Source organism: Protopterus annectens, chromosome 15.part0, assembly GCF_019279795.1.
Source record: "Protopterus annectens isolate FY-2018-M chromosome 15.part0, PAN1.0, whole genome shotgun sequence".
Taxonomy (NCBI): Eukaryota; Metazoa; Chordata; order Ceratodontiformes; family Protopteridae; genus Protopterus; species Protopterus annectens.
The window spans coordinates 63,994,657-64,006,891 of NC_056749.1; the positions used below are offsets into that span (position 1 = coordinate 63,994,657).

The 12,235-nt window shown below is 45.7% G+C and overlaps 1 protein-coding gene across 2 annotated transcripts in view; it reads left to right on the top strand.

Moving 5' to 3' along the window:
* The window catches only part of MPP1 (MAGUK p55 scaffold protein 1), a 920,179-nt gene that overhangs the window by 264,374 nt on the left and 643,570 nt on the right, over positions 1-12,235 (top strand). The gene's annotated exons all lie outside the window — the stretch shown is intronic.

A 12,235-nucleotide genomic window follows, 5' to 3' on the forward strand; every position in this document is an offset into this window, starting at 1 on the left:
GAGACAGACAAAAATGCTACGAGAGGAAGACAGAGACATTCTACAAAGTTGTTCTCAGAAATCTCATTTACAGTATAAATCAAATAAAAGGCAATATAACCTTCGGGCTAGTTAAGTTTATTGATTACGTTCATCAGAAAAATCATGACGTCTTCATATTGCCTTTTATTTAATTTATTATGTGCTTGTCAAAGACAACAGGGGTAGCTTAGGTTTTATTAGATTTTGTAATTGGCAGCTCTGGTGTGTTTCAGGAGACAGAGCCATAATTGTTGCCTTATAGATTTCTAATGTTACGTTTTACTGTTGAAACTAAATACTTTTTCTACCATCCTTTACAGTTTTGTGTACTGTCTTCTGAGCTTTTAGCAGCCCTGTATGTTGGGATGTTATATTTTATGAATAAACTAAAGCACGTTGCTTGTTTTGTTATTTACTATATCAACGTGTATGTGCAATGGTGTGCCCATTCAAAAAACATCAAAAGAGAAAATGCAAATTTGGCTGATACTAGAAGGGCATTAATAGACATAAAAGGTTTGAAAAACATGACAAGAAAATGAAAGAGTGACTGGAATGAGTTTAGGAAAGAAATAACTGAAGCACCGTCTCAAAAGCTGTGGATATGTGATTGTTTAGTGTTGACCTGCTTTGATGGACTGTTTGAGGACTGAAATTTCAACAAAAGGTGAACTGACTGAAAGCTTTGCAGCCATAGCCTTCTTGAGGGAATTTTAGAAAGAAGACAATTTAGAAAGAAGACAAAAGTATGCTTTGTAACCTGATAGCTGTATATGAAAATTATTAAGGCAGCTGTGGCCGGAGATCTCTCTTCTAATAGGTGGATCAGTTTATTTTTAAAAAATAGGAATGTTTTCCTGTTGGAATGCTCCACACAAAATATGTCTTCTAATACGGGATGAGTTCTGCAGTCTGGCAGAGGGAACAGAGGGCCAGATTCAGGAAGGCTTACACGGAGTTCAAGAGTAGTGTAAGCCTCCCGATTCAGGAACAGCCCAAACCTCCGTGTAAGAGACAGCTAACACGTCTCTTACACGGACTGGGCGTGGAAATGCTCAATACCTCATTTGCAGCTCAAAGATATGCAAATGAGGTATTTGAGCGATCCACGAAGCAGAAACCAGTCCGTGTAACGGACGTGTTAGCTGCAGAAATGTACTCAGCTGACAACTGAGTACATTACTGCAAAATTAAAAACTGAACTATGTCAGCTCCAAATAAAGGGTGCATTTGTTTCAATAAGCATGCCAATGGCCAAATATGTGGCCATTGGCATGAAAAACTGTTGCAAAAATATGTTATATAACTTTTTTTTTTTCACGGGATTTTGAGGTTTAACTGCAGTGCACACCCGCGCAAACGGGGTGCGCTACCTAAAACTAAAAACCGAAGCTTATAAGCCCACAATTGTGGGATTTATGTATTACATGGAATGTCAATGGAGGGACTTGCAGACCAAAAACAATATGGCCTCCGTTTAGTGGTTGTCAAGGGGGGGAAGCTCCGTGTAAGACATGTAACTAAGCATTACTAGGCAATCCTATGTAAATGAGGGTTACAATACTGAATCACACTGCCACATAGGTAATGAGCACTTTCTGAGTAGTGTAAGAGTTAGAGAAGGGGGAGGAACAGAGTATGAGGTAGGTGACATCACGGGGGGGAAGGATAGAAACAAACGTACCAGATTGGAGGGCAATGTAAGGTAACAGATGACAGACAGACATCAGGGAGGGAGGTGTGTCCCAACAGAACACTAGGAAAGTCAAGAAATACGCTATCCCTACACTCAAAGTTTCTTGAAATACGTGCATGCGCGCGTGTAAGGCAGTTTCAACATATGGGAGCATGTTGCAAACCGTTTACAATGGTTTGCGCGGGCGTGCACGTGTGTAAGGCAGTGTGCGTGCGTTTTAACATGAATCAGCCTAGTTCACACCGTGTAAGGATGTGTGCGCGCGTGTAACACCGTGTAGGGATGTGTGCGTGCGTTTAAGTGACTGTGAGCGTGTTTAAGCTGGTGTGCACATTGCTCCCCTTCAGGAAACAGAGAGGAAACAGGAAACAACCAAAATACATGGAAACTGCCAGAGGATACTGCTGGAGTTAATTGGTGGAAACAATTGGAAGCAGGCAATTATGCAGGAAGACTAGAAGCCCAACCCAGCACTTAAAACACTGCAAAGAGCAGTGCAGGGTGTTTCTCACAAGAGATACTGCAAGAAAGTAAGCTATCAGAATTGAAAAATGAAAAAAGCTGAACTCAGAGCAGAAATGCTAGGGGCTGCCATAGCTGTTATAATCAGGCAAAGGCGAATTGCTGAGGGTGTTGACAATGCAGATGCTGACAGACAACCCAGAGTGAGGAGAAGGAGAAGAGTATACAGGCCCAGGGTCACCTACCATGGGTTACATGAGCTGGAGATAGTAGAGCGCTACAGAGTGGACAGAGACCTTCTGCAGCAGATTGTTGAGCTGTGCAGGCCACATCTCACACACAGAACCAACAGAGGGGAACCCATCCCAGTGGAAACCAAGGTATGTGTTGGCCTAAGAATACTAGCAACAGGTACCTTCCAGAGACCAACTGGTGATATGATGGGGATATCACAGCCATCAGCCTCCAGGGTACTGCACCAGTTCCTGGATGCCATGTCAGCACATGTCGGTGATCATATATATGTCCCTAATGACCGTGAGGTTGTGGCCAGCAATATGCGTCTCTTCCAGCAAATAGCGGGATACCCTGAGGTGCTGGGTGCAATAGACTGCACGCACGTACGCATCAAAGCACCAGCTGGTGAGCAGGGTAGAGTCTACATTAACCGCAAGGGATACCCCTCCATCAACTGCCAGGTCGTGTGTGATGCCCAGGGCATAATAATGAATGTGTGTGCTGGCTGCCCTGGGAGCTACCATGATTCCCACATCTGGCATCTGACGCAGCTGTACCAATCATTTTCCAGTGGGGACTTCCCACACGGACACCTAGTGGGGGATGCAGGTTATGCACTGCCGTGGCTGATGACACCCATCAGAAATGCACACACACCTGAACAGGAATGCCATAATGAGGCACACGCACAAACACGTAATGTCATAGAGCGTGCGTTTGGGCTGCTGAAGTCACGGTTCCAGTGTCTGGACACATCTGGTGTAGCCTTGCAGTACACACCAACTACATGTACCCAAATGGTCATGATATGTGCTATGCTACATAATATGATCCTGCGGAAACAGCTGCAGCAGGACCAACACAGGGCTGGGCCTAACATCCCCCCACCATTGCCAAGGCCGCCACAGGCAGAGGGTGACTCGGAGGAGGAACAACCTGACCTTGTCCCAGTAGGCAGAAGGAGGCATGCCCAGTATGCCCTGGCCTTGGCAAAGAGGCAACGCATAGCACATACCCTTGGTCAGTAGGAACACTGGGACTGATACCCACTCTGACTCACTCATATAGTAACAGGGATGCCTAACATGACACAACCTGCTTCCAAACATGTACAGGGAGTGTAGTATGTGCATCCGACAGAGGCAGCCCTGCAGCACCACCTGAGGCATGAATGCCATGTAAGAAGTAATGTAATACCATGTACCATATGCACACCTGAGGACCCGACTAACATCCACCCTCACCAATCATAAACCACAAAAAACACAAACCTACCTCATAGGTACCACAAGGGATAGTAACCTAGATGTAATGCTACCCAATGCCAGAAGTATAAATGCATGCAGTGTAAACCCACACAGTATAGAGAATGTAGATATCAGTGCTGTAATAGAAAACAGGGTCAAAGCCCACATCAGCACCCTGACACTACCAGGTCACACCTCTGTCCTAATAGCAGGATCTGCCCCAGGCCTACTCTGGCAACGTGAGTGTCAAACGAAATATTACTGTCAACCTGGGTGCCCAGGTCCCTGATAACCTCTTCTGCGCTTAGAGGATTGCCACCTAGATGAGAACTAGGGGTAACCCTGTTGTTCCCGAAGGGTATGACTATGCATTGTTTAGCGTTTAACGTAAGGCCATGGCTCTGGCACCAGTTATCTGTGTCTATGAGACCCTTCTGAAGGATGTCTGTGTCAGATGGATTTCCAACTATGGTTCCCAGTTTGCAGTCATCTTCAAACTTTGTCAGCCATAATCCTCCTGTGTTTGCTTGTACTTCTGAAAAGTAGATGCTGAACAAAAGTGGGCCCAGGACTGAGCCCTGTGGGACACCACTTGTGACAGCTCTGGAGTGTGACATGGCACCAGCAACTTTGACCCTGTGTGTTCTGTCATTTAGCCAGTTTGCAACCCATCCTGTGATGTATGGGTTCACATTTAAGCTGGTGATGTTTTCAATGATACCTGAGTGGGGTATTGTGTCGAAAGCCTTTGCCAGGTCAAGGTAGGCTGTGTGGACTGCCTTGCCCACGTCAATGGCCTGGGTGACTGTCTTGAAAAAGTCAACCAAGTTTAAAAGGCATGATCTTCCCTTGACAAAGCCAAACTGGATTGGATCCAACATCTGCAAGTCCCCTATGTCTTCATTTATTATTCCCATTATGATCCTCTCCATAGCTTAGCAGACCAGGCTTGTCAAGCTGATGGGATGGTAGTTTCCGGGGTTGGTGGTGGCACCTCCTTTGTGAAGTGGGTCCACCATTGCCGTATGCCACTCCTTGGGCACATATCCTGAGGTGAGGCTAAGATTAAACAGCTGCCCTAACTGCGGGTGTAATTCCTCATTGAGTTCATGGAGCACACAACTGGGGACACCATCTGGTCCCATGGATAAAGTGTTTTCCGCCTTGGATAGAGCAGTTCTCACCCCAGTATTGGAGATGTTTGGGGGGCTACAATCCTCTCGTGTAGATACCCCTCCAGTTGGGGGGAGGGGGGGAGAAATCCGCACTGAACCCTGTCAGCCAGTATGTTGGCAATGTCTGTAGGTTCAGTGATATTTACATCATTCCGAACTAATTCTGAGCATATCTGGGAGCTCCCTCCCAGGTGTCAAACATAGGTAAAAAAGGCCTCATGATTGTCCCTTGAGTCCTGAGCGGGTTTACTCTCAAAACTTGCCTTGGATGATTGTATGGGGGAACCCAGTGTTTTACTCATAATGAGCAGGGGTGTCTTCCCTTCTACGGATTTCGCTCTATCTTGTAGTAGCTCCTTCCTTTTGTTGTAGAGCTTGTTTATGGCTGGGGTCCACCAGACTGGATGCTTGCCTGTTTTACAAAGAGTCTTTGTTTTGTTTGGGATTGCCTGATCCATGCAGTCCTGGAGGTGCTGGTAGAAGGCATTTGTAAGTGATACAGCGGCTTGGGTAATGGTGTCCGCTAGCTTGGGGGCCTTGAAAGAGACCACACCAGTCCTTAGAAATGTGAAGTCGGCATTTGAGAAGGTCTTCACTGTTTGTTTTTCTATCTGGGGTGTGGGTGGGATGTGGACTCCCACTGAGATTAGTTCATGATCTGATCTCACCAATGATGGGTATACTTCTGGTGTTGAACAGTGTGACCTCATGTTCGTGATGATGAGTTCTAGTATGTTGTCTCCACTTGTGGGGATGGTGACCAGTTGTTCCATGGCATTTGAGTGTATGAACTCTTGGAACCTTTGGGTTATAGTGTTGGGGCTTGATTAGTGATCCCAGTCTATGTTTGGATAGTTGGAATCACCCAGTATGATGGTGTTTGGAGATACATTTATCCCCTCCAGTGTTTTCAGGATAGCTGTGTGATGTACCTGAGTTTGAGAGGGTGGCATGTAACATGCTGCAAACTGCAGAGCAGTCTTGCCTACGGTTACTGGCACCTGGATGGTCTCCGATGCATCGTGTGTTGCCACCAACCTGTTCTGTCTCATTTATATGCATACCCATGGTACATAGCTACATTAACATATTCCCCCCACCCCCCCCGCACTCACGTACGTCACAGGCATCCATTCTCCTGCTAGGAAAAGTGCGGTACTACATGTTACACATTCCCTATTCCCTACTGCTCATGACCCAGGATGCATATGTCGTGACCGCAGGGATATTCGGATCACGGGGGCTTATAGCCCCAATGTATACAGGCCTTCGATTGTCAGGGTGTTCCTGTGGTGCTTTGGGTTTGGTCTTGTCCACCTAGTGTACGGAACTGCCCTGACCGTGTACGAATGTCAGACAAGTCACATGGGCACGGTTTGTCCATGTCTATTATACCATAACCCCCCCCATTATTCCTAACCGTGCACGCTGATTGGCCGGCGTGCCCGTTGTAGATCGTGTTATAGTAATGGCACACGGTCCGGTCGCCCGGACCTATTTCCATTAGTATACCTCGGTATTTATAACCTGTCTCGCTATGTTACATGGGTTTAACATTGAGTGACAGCTTTAACTGAGCCACGGACATGTCCGTTGCTTACTTTGGGGCAGTCCCGCTCTGCTACACACATTTAACATGGCGGAACAGGTTGTACAGCACAGCAATGGGGACATTGGGCTCTCCGTCACTGTTTTGTATTGAATTGCTATGTTGACTTTGTTTCACATAGCGAGACAGTGTCGACATTGGCAACGGACATCTCGCGCAGTACGTCCGCACCGCCGCGGGTGCCAGATATCTGCAGATGGGCAGTGAACAGGCATTATGCTGTGCCATTATGTCTGGGAATTTATAGTTTCTTTCCCTAGATGATATGGCATACTAGCAATAACCCACGTCTGGGTGTGGGTACTGCTGTATTTACCCACGATTGCCTTTGTGTGGTCCCTCGGGCATTGGCCTCGGGACCGCACCACGTCTACCGTGGGTATATCCAGCATTACCCACATCCGGGCGTGGGTTATTGCTATGGTATTCCGTGTGTACAGACACGTGTGTTTGGACAACCAACAATAGCTTCTGCTATTGGCATACAATGCTGTGGGTGGTGCCGGTTATCATACATATGCCACGTTCTGCGTTTGTCCCATTCACACTTGTCTATCCCTGTCCTCATTCATACGTGGATATTTATGTGGCACATGACTGAACTATGTATTACCTGCAGGTATGATGTGTACAGTGCACATATGTCATGGTTGGTTACAGTGTATCTGTGTACCTACCTCTGTGATACTGAGGACTACCACACATCCTTCGCAGCATTACATGCGTATGTCCATACTATTATTCTGTGGCCTGTGGGGGGTTGTCGGAGCACCGGTTACCTGTGTCCCTGTTTGTGCACACATCGTGGTGGTCTTTGTCCGGCCTCCGTTGCTATCATGGGTTGGACGGTGGTGTTGGTGTGTGTTTGGGTTGTGTTTCTACTGCCGATACGTCAGTGGTGGGTGGGGTTTGCACGTGTTCCTCTTTGCAGGGGGCCCCATTCTGGACATTTGTGTCCTGCGTTGACACTTGACATGTGCCATATGTCCTGTGATATTGCCACAGTCGTGTATGACTTCCTGCATTACTACTGCGTGTTACTGGCATTTTGTATCTGGTACGTATGACTATTATGTTGGATAGCTTAGGCTATTCCCATGCTATGACATACCCATTCATCTGGGCATATACGTGTTATTCAATCCTTTGCATTGGCCATGGGTGTTTTGCCATACGGCACCACAAATATCTGTGTGATGTCCCACCTTGACCTTCTGTGCATGTGGCACCCTGCTGGGGTGACCTGCTTGGTGGACGGCTGTTCCGCCCTGTGTATTGTGTTTGACATGTCTGCATAGCTAATCATCGGTACAGTGGCTGCACATACTGCTTTGTCCAGATGTGTACAGTTATGGACACCGTGGCGTGTGAACACCTATGGGGTTTCGACAGGTCCATACCACATGCGGGATGTACGCATTCTGCCGACACATTCACATGCGGCCATTTGGATATCAGTACCTGGGGTGGGATGTTGACATGTGGGGTACATATTTGCATGCATGTCACTGCCTAGGACAATACTTCCTACTACATTTGGGGTATACCCGCTGTGTGTAGGTGTGCAGCTGTGCAAGGCTGCTAGCTGGATTGGGTGGACGGTCGTACATGGGTGCGGGTTACGTGCTATGACGGGGCTGTTGTGTATTACATTTGCATGCATGGGTTCTGCTTCTGGATATTCCGCTTCGGCATACGCCATCCTATGTGTATGCGACGGGTACGTTGCTGGGTCTAGCACATGTTGCTATGCACGTGTTTGTCTGTGTTTAGGATATCTGGTTTCTTTCTGGTTGTTATATGGACATGACTGCCCAGCTGTGTACTCTCACTACCACTGTGGGACTGCTGGTGACCATGCCCATGGGGCTACTCGTGTGTAGGTGTGGGGCGCTGACATGATGCAGTACATCTCCAGTGGGTATGCCTGCTGACAGTGCATTGCATGACGGACACGGTATTCCGCGTATCCTTTGTTCCATGGACGGGTACAATTTGGACTTCGTGGATTAATGTTTGGTTCTCCATTTGTGTGGACGGGTACTATGTTGCATACTCTGCGTACGTTTCATTATCCACGGACACTGGTTGGTGCGGTTACTATTGCAGGCGGCCTGTGACAGTCAGCACTTTAGGTTGCTCCTTGCCTGCCGGCTTGGCCACGCCTACGGGGGCATCCTACTTGGGCTCGCGCACGTGCCCTCTGCACGTGGTTGTGGCGCACACTCATTACTATGCATGTGGCGCTGCTACGCCGGTTATACACTGCACTGCCAGTGCAAGCCTTATGCCGGCCTTGCGCCGAGCTTCATGAATCCGGGGGCATGTCTAGTATTGCTTGACATGCACAGGAAGTTTTATTCAGTAAGTATAGGATTTCTTGTGATAGAAATCTGTTGTGACAGCCATTTTCCATTTCTGTCTATAAAAGATTACAGTCTTTGTTGTTGGTGTTCATGGTAGTGTGCATGTTGTATAGCTGTAGAGGTCAAGCAAGGTCGAAATGGCCATGTACCATATGGATGGACAGCAGTCTGTCTGCTGAAGAATGGCATACAGAGCAAGAACTGCACATTTCAAAAATACCATTTGAACCCTTGATATAAGTATCACCATGAATAGTAGGCAACATTAAGGGTTGTGGAGGAGTGTACATCTTAGCAAACTTTGTGGCCTAAGTGTAAATATCATAATTCGGGCTTTAACTCAAATTTTACATTATGCCTTTGATACCATAGTACGTCGCAGGTAATGTCAGCATGTTCCAGGAGCTGATATATAAGACAGGTGTTTCCATTCACATGGAAGAGCAAGAACAAGGTTCCAGGTGATCAAACATGCAGGAATCTCCAGTCAACAAAGTATTGTTGAAAGGTATGATATATATCTTACAGGTAATACCCAGTTTCTGAAAATAAAAAACAATAATGTTAGGTGTGGTAAAAGTGGTTATTTTTCAGCTATCTTTCAAAAGCATTGTACTACCATCTTCCTAATTTCTTGATGTTGTCCCATGATGTCCTTGCGCACTGCACATGAGAAGCTGCAGCTAAGCTAAATGAGTGTGGAATCTAACTGAGCGAGGGTTATATGTTTGGGGTATAAGCTTCACCACTCCACTGTTTTCTTGAATACAGGCCTCACCTGAAGCTGGATAAACAGGGTACCCTTCTCATGGCAGAAAACTATTCCTTCTTAAGTGCCATTCTATGATGAAAATGTGTGAGTGGACTTCTTTGTTGTAGTCACAGCGTTTGGTAACATTGTACCCATTGCACTACATTCTATTCTGTGGTCCCCTGAGGCTGGAGCCAGCCACTGGTGCTTCACACCCTGAACAGTCATAAGTTGCTCCTATTTATCCTTAGAATATTCTTATTTTGACCACCTAAATTCTCTACATAGGGCTGATAAACAACAGGCTATGAGAAGCAATCTGTTGTATTACTGATGACATGTATTTTGGAGTTTGTCCCAAAAGGCTCACACTGCCTCCCCATGGTTTTGTACAGCCAGCTGATAGCTTGCCAGGTATAATGCTGCCTTCAACTTGTTTTATTCAGCCTCTAACAGTAGCAGAGTGTGTGCCCTCCATTGTTTTATTGCTATGAGCCAGACAACTGGACAACCTGGCAACTTCCTGGTGTCTCTAACTGCTGTAGTACCCTTCTGTAAGCCATCTAATTACCATTACTGTGGGTGTTAATTATCTGTTATTCTTGTACAGCCACTGTACTGTGAATGAATTTGTATTCACACTGGTAATGGTGCTGTTTTCAGTATGTCCACAGATACTGTGAATTAATTTGTACCCACACTGGTACTGGTGCTGTTTCTAGTACATCCACTGATCCTGTGAATGAATTTGTATCCACACTGGTACTGCTGCTGTTTACAGTGCCGCTCTTTTGAATTGACCTCACTGTGAAAGCAACATAGTGTAGAATGTTCAAGTATTCCTCACCTCACCCTTTTTGTTGATTGCTCCCTGCCTGAACTATACATCTGTTTTCCGATTTTGAGTTGGGAGTGCCTGGTTTGCCTTCTGTTTGTATATCCAGGAATAACTCCAACTATGTAGTGGCAATTCATGTTTACATGTAATTACTCTTGGCCACCTGCTGCTGAGCTTGCTTTCTCCTAAGTACCTCTCCCAACCCACTTCTTAGTGATATGGCAACAGTTATCCTGAAAAAAAAATCCAGTGCAGTATGACAGTGTGCCAACACTCAAGTAAGATTCCGATCTCTAAAAACGTAGGTGACTAAAGTAAAGAATACTCTTGTTACTTGATAGGTTCATAGGTGGTTACTCGGATACTGACCCAAAGGTCTTTACAAGCCTACCCATGTGTACCCGAAGTAATACTAGAGAAACCCAATATAAAGGATCTAGCCTAAACTCAAAATCTTAGTTAACAATGGCTGCACATATCTAGGAGGATCATAGGTGAAATTGTGGCAAGGAATTTATGGTTTCCCATCCAGTCATCCAGAATACACATAAACAGACTCATAGAGGGGCTCTGTTTGATGTGAACTGGTTTCCTATTCATGAGGCAATCTCAGAGACATATATGTCTCTCCAGCAGGTTCTATTTATGTCGCAGGCCAGGTAAAGGTGCCTGGAGCAAGTGACCTTTATCCCATTAGTCTTGCGGATATGCAGCATTTCGATTAGGTTTGGATCTGAGATTCCTCTATAGGCCAGGCACAAGTCTTCTCTAAGTAGTCTGTATGCTAGTGAGTACAGTGACAATGACTTGAGTCTGTCAATGCATGACATGTGATGGAGACCCTGTAATTTTCTTGGTTAGAAATCTCTGGGGTCTCTCAAGTTGCTGCAGGTGCCAGGTGAGGTACATACAAAGGGAGCATTGTACTCAGTTATTGGCCTGATGAGGGTCGAGTACAGGGGAGTTATGACCTGTTTTGCTCTTGAGGCAATGCCTTTGCTAATGAGGTGAGCAATGTAGAATGCTTTCCTTACCACAGTAGACACATGGTGGTCAAAGATTAGGCTACAGTCAGCTTGCATTCCCAGTTCTATCAGTGCTGAGTTGTTACTTAGGGTGTTATTATCTGTATGGTAGTCTGCATGGATATTGTTTTTACCGAATGGGATGATAATGCATTTTTTAGCATTGAGTTTGAGTCCATGGCTTTGACACCAATCATTCATTTGTGTAAGTCCTTCTAAAAGTATATTGACATCTTCTGGGCATAAAATGATTACACCTAATTTGCAGTCATCAGCAAAGTTAGACACAGGCCCTCAGTTTTGGCCTGAAGTTCTGAGAAGTATATTCTAAACAATAGGGGGCACAGCACTGACCCCCCACTGCTGACAGCTCTACTGGTCGAGGTAAAGTCCCCAATTTTGACTGAGTGTTATCTGAAAGTGAGATGGTTAGCAACCCACCTGACAACATAAAAGTTTATATTCAACTGGGAGAGTTTATCAGTGATGACCGAATGTGGGAGTGTATTGAAGGCCTTTGCTAAGTCAAGGTAGGTTGTATGCACAGATTGGCCTTCATTTATGCCCCAACTTGGTGATGCTTTTGAAGAAGTCTACCAGGTTTAACAGGTATGATCTCTTTGACAAAAGCAAATGTGTCAGATTAAGGATATGGAGGTCATCTATGTCCTTATTTATAGGGTGCATGATGATTTGTTCCATGGCCTTACAGATAAGGCTAGTTAAGCTTGTAGATCTGTAGTTTCTGTAGTCTGAGCCACATTTTTGATATTGTTGTCAAGTGGCATATGACGAATGGAAAAAAAAA